Below are 9,893 nucleotides of genomic sequence, written 5' to 3'. Positions count from 1 at the left end.
GTGCAGTTGGCGCAGGATAGAGCAGGGTTTAGGGCTGTTGTGCATAGGGTCGCTATGAGTCAGAAACGACTTGACGGCACATAACAACAACAACAACAATATATTTTACTTTAAAATACCAAGTGTTTCCTTCAAACCCTTACTAAAACTGCCTAAGGTAAGATTCATTAGGCTTGCAGGACAATGTCATATAAACTGATGAAGGTACTAATACATAATCTGATAGTGACTGTACATTTTTTCTCAGAGAGGTTTGTGGAAATGATTCTTTAAAATATTAGTTCCTGGATACTACTTTTAATCTCCTGAATCAAATCTATCTCCTGCCTAGCCTTTGTCCCCAGAGGCTCTCCAAGTGTTTCTGGTGTACCCTTTAAAATTGAGAATCAGTGGTCTAAAATGGTCTGGGTTCCCACAATAGGCTGCATACAATTATTACCTGATAACTTGAAAGATATGGATATTCCTAAATCTCAGGAGTCCAGTGGTAGAGGCTAGAATAGATTTTTCTCTTCTTAGGGTAAAATAGTAAAGATAGATTTATTACAAAGTTACATCCCCAAATGGACAGACCTCTCTCCCTGAAAGGAAATATAGAGGGGAGGCCTAGAATCTACTATTTTTAAGAAGAGCTTCCTAGATTATTCTGATGGAGGAAATCATTGATCTAGACTATCTAGTGATACATATTTATAAGCAGTGAAATAATTTAAGAAATGACCTGATAGCTTGGGATTAATTTTATGCTTTTGATTTGTGACTGAACTCTAGAAGATGGGAAACAGAAAAAGGATTCTGTTTATTTAATTGCACTTCTGTTATCTGTGTTAAATTATGTTTACTGAATGAGTGGCAAACATACATTTTCAGAAGTATATAAATTTTGAAGACTTTACAAAATGTTAAAAAGAATAGCTCTATCAGTAGCTACTATTTTGAGGTTAGTTATAAATCAAAAGTACTATCATCTTTGTAATTAAAACAGAAAGTTTTTCTCTGTTCAGTGACACATAGACATGTCCTTACTGATAAGCCTGAATGGTAATGCTTAGACTTGACTTGCTGCTATATTTTTTTAATAAAATAGTGAATCGGTGCTTGAGAGACTTCTGTTTTTGGTTGAATAAATTTACTTTGTCTTGAAACTGTATTACAAATGTTGGAATTACATTTTATATTTGCTTTGTAATAGATATAATGTAAATATGAAGATATTGAATGTAAAGTTAAAAAAAAGAAAAAGAAATGTAAAAATGTGCCCTGTTCATGGATAGGAAGACTCAATAGTGAGAAAATGAGAATCCTATCAAAAGCAATATACCTAGTCAAAGCAATCCCAATCCAGATACCAAATTCATTTTTCAAGGAGATTGAAAGGGAAAATATCAAATTTATTTGGAGGCAAGACACTCTGAATAAGCAAAACACTTCAAAGAAACAAAACTGAGGTAGGAGGCATAGCACTCCCTGACCTCAAAACCTACTACACAGCACTAGTAACCAAAACAGCATAGTACTGGTACAATGATGGGCACACAGAACAATGGAACAGAACTGAGAACCCAGAAATATACCAAGCTAATGGTCAACTGATATTCAACAAGGAAATCAAAGCTATCAAATGGCAAAATGACAAACTCTTCAACAAATACTGCTGGCAAAACCAGACTTTCACCTGAAGAAAGCTGAAACAGGACCCACATCTCACATCATACTCAAAAATCAATTCAAGATGGATCAGAGACCTAAGAGTAAAGCCCAAAACCATAAAGTTCATAAGAGATAAAATGAGATCAAGCTTAGAAGCCCTAGTCCATGGGCTACTAAATATCGCCAAATACAGCCATAAATGCACTATCTGAAGAGGATAAAATTGATGTATGAGACCTTCTAAAGATTAAATCCATGTGGGCATCAAAAACTATTCTCAACAGGGTGAAAAAAAAAGAACCAAAACAACAAACACCTACTGATGAGAACTAACATTTGGTAATACCATCTTAGACAAGAGTCTAATAACAAAAGTATACAGAATTGTTCTGGGCCTCCACAAGAAAAAGACCGATAATCCAATTACAAAATGGGCAAAAGAGATGGAAAGAATTTTCAGAGGATGATATTCAAATGGCAAACAGATACATGAAGAAATGCTCCAAATCGCTGGAAATAAGAGAGATGCAAATCAAAACCATGATGAGATACAGTGGTAAAGTTTAACAGGGTAACAAGTAACAAATGTTGGAGAGGATGTGACAAGAAAGGAACTCTTATTCATTGTTGGTGGGATTGTAGAACGGTACAACCATTCTAGAAAGCAGTTTGGTGCTTCCTCAAAAAGCTGAACATATGTAGCTCTCCGGTGGCCTAGTGGCAAGAATCTGCACTGCAATCACACAGGTATGCAGCTGAAATTCACCAGATGCTCTGGTGGAGACTTGTACCTGTCAGATCTGATTTGACAGTACACACACAATAATAAAATAAAAAATTAATAATAAATTTTTTTAAAAAGCTGAACATAGATATCCATATGACCCAGCTATTCCACTGCTTGGAATACACCGTGAGAAAATGAGAACTGAGGCACAAATGGAGACTTGTACACCAATGTTCACAGCATTATTCACCATCAAAATAACATGAAAACTGCCCAGATGTCCAACCACAATAGAATGGATTGAGAAATATTCACATAATGGAGTACTACGCAGCATACAGGAGCAATCATTTTATAAATTATTACCTAACTTGGGAGGGACTGGAGAGTATTATGCTGAGTGAACTAACTCAGTCCCATAGGGACAAATACTGTATAAAACAATTAATGTAGAATGAATATGAGGATCCTGGGGGGAGGGGGGGAATAGAGGTATGAGGATATGGGGGGATTAATCATAGGTATGTACAATTTGAAGGGTGGTGGGGTGAGGGAAATTGGAACAATCTGGCCTGGAAAACAACGTTATTTGAATTTTGAAAATAAATTAGCATAATAAAAAATATCCACATGTATTATGATTATATTCCTTCCCTTATGCACTTTGTGCATATTAAATGCTAACTGTGTTATTATTGGCCCCCATTAAGAGGTATGACACTGAACCCCACCTCTGAGATGATAGATCAACATCTTCATATGCTTGTACATTGTAATGGTATTTTCTTTCCTGGTTTTGATCAAAGTTCACCAGTTCTACCTGATCCATTTAATCAGTCTCTTCTACCTCCTTTCACTCTGGTAGAAGTTCTTCCAGTAAAAAATAAGCCATTGTCAGGAAAGATAGCCTTAAATTTTATGAATAGGTGACCTTTTTAATATGGTCTATGACAAACTGGCATGTCTCTATTTAACACACATTTCATATCCTCATGCTTGACTATTTGACTTGGTGAGTTGTTGTTGTTGTTATGTGCCGTCGAGTCGCCTGAGACTCATAGCGACCCTATGTACAACAGCCCTAAACTCAGCTCTGTCCTGTGCCAATCGCACTGTCTCTGACACTCCCATCCCAATTATCCCAGTCACTGAATCAATCCACCTCATAGAGGGCCTTCCTCTCCTGCACTGTCCCTCCACCCTCCCAAGCATGATGTCCCTCTCTAAGGACCGGTCTCTCCTCACAACATGTCCAAAGTATGTTAGACGGAGCCTCAGAATCCTTGCCTCCAAGGAGCCACCCGGTTTAACCCTTTCCAGGACAAATCTGTTTGTTTTCCTAGCAGTCCATGGTATTCTCAATACTCTTCTCCAGCACCACAGCTCAAAGGCATCAATTCTCCTTCTACCCTCCTTGGTCATTGTCCAACTCTCTGATGCATAACAGGTGATTGTGAAGACCATGGCCTGTATCAGAAACACCTTAGTCTCCAAAGAGATACCATTGCTCTTCAGCACTTTGGAGAGGTCCCTAACAGCAGACTTTCCCATGGCAATGCGCCTTTTAATTTCCTGGCTGCTGGTGCCAAGACTGTTGACTATGGAGCCAAGCAAACTAAAGCTGTGTACAATCTCAATCTCTTCACCATCCATGCTGATGCTGCCAATTGGTCCAGTGGTGAGAATCTTTGTCTTCTTGACACTGAGCCTCAATCCATATTGTAGGCTGCAGTCCTTGACACTGCAGCAGGCGCGTCTGTCTGTGTTCTACAGACTTGGTGAGAGGTTGTCTAAATTAGATATTGGTTAATAGAAGGCAAACAGATTCAGGGAGGTCTAGTGGCCTAGTGGCAAGAAGCTGTACTGCAATCCCAGAGGCACGTGGTTTGAATCCACCAGATGCTTTGCTGGAGAAGCAGGGGCAAACTCCTCCTGTACCAGTCAGATCCAATTTTATGGTACACACACACACACACACACACACACACACACACACACACACACACACACTTTTTTTTAAAAAAAGAAAGCAAAAAGATTCAACCAGCTCTATATCTATACACATGGAAACATCTTCTCTTCAGTAAAAATACCATGATTCTTCTTATGTAAAATAATATCTTCTTGCTCCAGTCGTGGCCCTTGGTCTCTTTGACCAAGCAATGTTATCTTTTCACCATCTTTCATGCCTTTGTCAATATGAATTTCTAGAATATTTTTGTCTGAAACTATCTTCCTTCCATTGCAGCTTTTACATTTATCTTTAGAGATGATCTGTTCCACATGGACTTGGCATTCCATGCTCACAGACTTAATTGGAAGAAACATTCCATCTCCAATTCTGATTTCCATTCCAGTAACTCAGCAACTGCGGGGGTGGGGGGGGAGATAAGGAGAAGGGGAGGAAGGGAGAAACAGAGCTCTGGTGGCCTAGTGGCTAGAAACTGCACTGTAATCTCAAAGGTTCTGAAATTCACCAGCTGCTCTGTGGAAAAAGGATGGGCAACTCCTCCCACATGATTAACTGCCTCTGAAAATCCAAGACTGAAGGATAATTCAGCAGTATCCTGCAATATGAAGATGATACATCCTAAACAATTGAAAAGAGAATTAGGATCACTGATTGATGAAAACAATACACTACAATCTTCTGTATAAATAACTCTGCAACAAAAATCAATAAAGAAAATAAAAATCTTCAGAAGTAGGCCATTAAAAGGCACCATAATAAGAAAAAAAACCCTACAAATACAAAAATTAAATCTTGTGAGGTATTTGGCTATGTCTAACAAGTATTTTTAACTGTTCCATATATTTTTGTTGCTTTTGTTGTTATATGCTGTCAAGTTTTTTGGGCCTCATAGCAATGCTATGTACAAGAGCTCTGAACCCTGCTCTATCTTGAGCCAATCTCACTGTCTCTGACACACCTACCTGCATTACTCCAGTCACTGAGTCAATTCATCTCAGTGAGTGTCCTCTCTTGTGCTGTCCCTCCATCCTCCCAAGCATGATGTACTTCTCCAAGGATTGGTTTCTCCCTGCAACATTTCCAAAGTATGTCAGATAGAGCTTCAGAATCCTTGCCTCCAAGGAGCAGACTAGATTCAACCTCTTCAGGATGAGCCTGTTTGTTCTCCCAGCAGTCTATGGTATATGCAATACTCTTCTCCAGCACCACAGCGCAAAGGCATCAATTATCTTTCCATCATCCCCTAGGCATTGTCCAGGTTTCTGATGCATAGCAAGTATCTGCAAAGACCATGATATGGATCAGGCTCATCTTAGTCTCCAGACTAAGACCATTGCTCTTCAGTACTCTGGAGGGATTTCTGACAGCAGACTTTCCCAATGCAATTTATCTTTTTATTTCCTGGTTGCTAGAGTGTTGATTGTGAAGCTGTGAACAATCTCAATCTTTTTACTGTCTGTCATGTGCCAATTGGCTCAGTGTTGAGAATTTTTGTTTTCTTAACACTGATTTTCAATCCATATTGAAGGCTGCAGTCTTTGACCTTCTGCAGCAAGCATATAAAGTCCTCCTCAGTTCCCGAAAGCAAGGTATGTCAATTGCATAATACAAGTTTGTGATGACTTTTCCACCAATTCTGATACCACATTCCTCCTCATAGAGCCCCACATCCTGGTTGATCTGTTCTGAATATAGATTAAAATGGTATGGAGATAGGACACTTCCCTGGCATTAGGGAATACCTGGAGATAATTTCTGTCATCATGTTGAGTTCAGAGGGCTAAAGACATTTAGAGGGTAGAGACCAAAGATGTTTCTCTGTATGTCTCTTACAAACATGACAGGGCCCATAACAGAGAATTATCTGTTCAATAGGTGCAAGAGCCTTGTTATTAATTTGTGTTTATAATGAAAATCCTACTAAGTGATGTAGGTTGTTCTATTAATTGCTGTACTGAGGAAACTTGGGATTGCTGTGATACTTAATGCTAAGCCATTGGTGTCTCAAATGCCATGATGGTTATATAAGGTTAACAGTGTTTGGTGGAGCTTCCAGATTAAGACAAACTATGAAGTATGAGTGACATACACTTCCAAACAACATGCCTCTGAAAATTATAAACTTGGAGAAACAACAATAATTATAAAAACATGGTTAAGGGCCATGCCTATGTCAGGGAGCAGACACCGGGCTGGTGAAGGGAGTGGATGCAACACTTGTGCTAGGGAGTGGAGGCTAGCAGCAGAAGCAATGCTGGGAAAGAGCAGGACAACTGGAATTTGAGTGAGGTACTTTGTGAGGATCACTGCTGTTTGACTGGTCCATGGGGGACCCCTTAAGCTCAAGCAGAACTGCATGAGACAGCTGGAGTTTGAGTGAAGTGGCAGACCCAGTTCTCAAAGAGAAAACCAGGACTTCCTGGTTTTCCGTTCAGGTCTCTGCACCCAACCACCCTGCATTCATCTCCTTGTTCCACCTTGCATCTCCCCATGTCCAGCCCAGAGCACCTTAGACTGGTCTAGCTGGAGCAGTTGTTTGACAGAAGAGACTGCTTTCAGAGAACTTTCTCTCCCAAACTGAAGCAAATCTTCCCTTGAGTCAAAAGTTCAGAGAGAAACCCAGTCAGGGTTGCTGCCCCCCCCTCTTGACTTCATATCAACAACCTGCTTAAAAACTCTACCTGCATGAAAAACTCTACAACAACAATGTCACATTAGAACCAGGCTTCTTCACACCCTACACAAGCCCAAAGCAAGATGTCAGCCCCAAAAAGTAACACAGTATCAATGGATTTTCTGAAGTGAGAAAGTCTGATGGAACTTCCTAACAAAGAATTCAAAAGAATAATGATTTAATATTTTCAGTGGGTGAAAGACAAACTTGAAGAATTACAGAACACTGCAACCAAAAACCAAGAGGAACATTTAAAAAAAAATCCAAAACAATGCAGATAAAACAAATGAGATATTAGAGGCCCTGGTAAAACAAGAAACCAAAATTCAAAATATTAGGAGTAATGTTTCAGAGGTTGTCAACATGATGAAGGAACACATGAGGAGAGTTGAAGAGATGGAACACAGAATCAGTGAAATATAAGACAGAATTGTCACTACTGACCTGCTAGAACAAAAACCAGAATCAAAAAGGAAGGAAAAAGAAGAAAACCTAAGAATAATGTGGGACACCATCCAGAGAAATAACATGCACATCATTGGAATCCCAAAACAGGAAGAAGCAAGTAAAAGCACTGAAAAAGTTGTGAAAAAATTACTAGAGGAAAACTTTCCAGGCATAATGAAGAATAAAAGAATATAGATTCAAGAAACTGAGGAAACACCATATAGAATAGATCCCAAAAGAAAATTACCAAGGCATATCATAGTTAAATTTGCCAGAACCAAAGATAAGGAGAGAATTTGGAAAGCAGTGAGGGAGAAACAAAGAGTACCCTAAAAGGGAGAACAAATAAGATTAAATGCTGATTTCTCAGCAGAAACCTTGCAAGTAAGAAAACAGTGGAATGACATATATTGAACAATCAAAGAGCACAACTTATACCAAGAATATTGTACCAAGCAAAATATGAAGGAGAGATGAAAGTATTTTCAGAAAAACAGAACCTAAGGGAGTTTGTAAAAACAAGTCCAGGATTGCAAGAAACACTGAAAGAGTCCTTCTTAAAGATGCACTGCAGGAAAGCAGGATGGACCAAAGTAACTGACCACCACCAAAAAGAACTCAACAAAGACAGCAATAAAACCTTGCTTCTCAATAATCACACTGAATGTGAATGGTTTTAATGTACCACTGAAGAGAAAAAGAGTAGCAGATTGGAAAAAAAAATAAACCCAAACTCCATCAATATGCTATCTACAAGAGACACACCTAAAAAGTGAAGATGAAGAAAGCATAAAAATAAGAGGGGGGGGGGCGGAATATACCAAGCAAATGGCAACTAGGAAAAAGCAGGAGTATCGATATTAGACTCTGATAAAATACATTTCAACGCAAAAATCATCACAAAGGACAAAGAAGATCACTAAATAATGCTTAAAGGGTCAACAGGGGGGAAAAGAGTCAATAGAAAAAGAGGACATAACAATAATAAATACCTATGCACCAAATGCTAGAGCTGGAAAATATATAAAACAAACATTAACAAAACTGAAAAAGGAAATAGACAACACCACTATAGTAGTTGGCAAATTCAATACACCACTCTCAAGAAAAATAGAACTACCAAAAAGAAACACAACAAAGATGCTTAAGTATTAAACCACACAATAAACCAACTTAAGCTCATAGATATTTATAGGCTAATGCACCCAAAAAAGCACAGAACACCATCTTCTCCAATGGACATGAAATGTTCTCCAGAAGAGATCACATTTTAGGTCACAAGGCAAGCATCAATAAGTTAAAAAACATAGAAATAATATAAAGCATCTTCTCAGACCACAATGCTACAAAATTATAAATTAATAGGAAGAGGATAAAGGAGGAAAAAAACCATACATTTGGAAACTGACAACACCTTGCTTCAACATGGGTAGGTACTAGAAGAAATAAAAAATGAAACTGAAAAGTTTGTTGAAGCAAATGACAATGAAAACACCACTTACCAATACCTCTGGGAAACAGCGAAAGTAGTAATCAGAGGCCAATTTATAGCAATAAGCAAACACATCAAAAGGCAGGAAAAAATGACCAGTGACTCTCTAACCTAACATTTCCAACAAATTGAAAAGGAACACCAAAAAAAACCGATACTCTCTAAGAAACCTGAAATTAAAAAATTAGGGCAGAAATAAATGAAATAGAAAAACAATTGAAACTATAAAAAAACCCAGTTAGTTTTGAGTTAGTTCCTCAAAAAGGCCAATAAAACTGACAAACCAATAGCAAAACTAACAAAGGAAAAGACACAAATAATCTAAATAATGGACGAAGCAGGCAATGTCACAACAGAACCAATGCATATTAAAAGGCTAACAATGGAATATTATGAAACACTATACTCAAACAAATATGAAAACCTAGAGGACATGGACAAATAATTAGAAATTCAAAATGTACCTAAACTGACACACACAGAAATTGAACACCTGAAGAGACCCATTACAAAAGAAGAAATTGAAAAGGTAATAATACAACTTTCAGCTAAAAAAAGGCCGGGACCAGATGGTTTCACAAGTGAATTTTATCAAACATTCAGTGAAGAACTGTCATCAATTTTACATAAACTATTTCAGAAAATATGAAAACATGGAATTCTCCAAGACTCATTATATGAAGCAAACATATCCTTGATACCAAGATCAGGTAAAGACACCATCAAAATAGAAAACTACAGGCCAATATCGATCATGAACATGTTGTTGTTGTTGTTGTTGTTGTTATGTGCCGTCGAGTCGCCTGCGACTCATAGCGACCCTATGCACAACAGCCCTAAACTTGGCTCTGTCCTGTGCCAATCGCACTGTCTCTGACACTCCCATCCCAATTATCCCAGTCACTGAATCAATCCACCTCATAGAGGGCCT

Source organism: Elephantulus edwardii, unplaced genomic scaffold (assembly GCF_000299155.1).
Source record: "Elephantulus edwardii isolate Elephantulus edwardi_28Jun2011 unplaced genomic scaffold, EleEdw1.0 scaffold00530, whole genome shotgun sequence".
NCBI lineage: Eukaryota > Metazoa > Chordata > Mammalia > Macroscelidea > Macroscelididae > Elephantulus > Elephantulus edwardii.
This window is presented reverse-complemented; position numbering follows the sequence as displayed.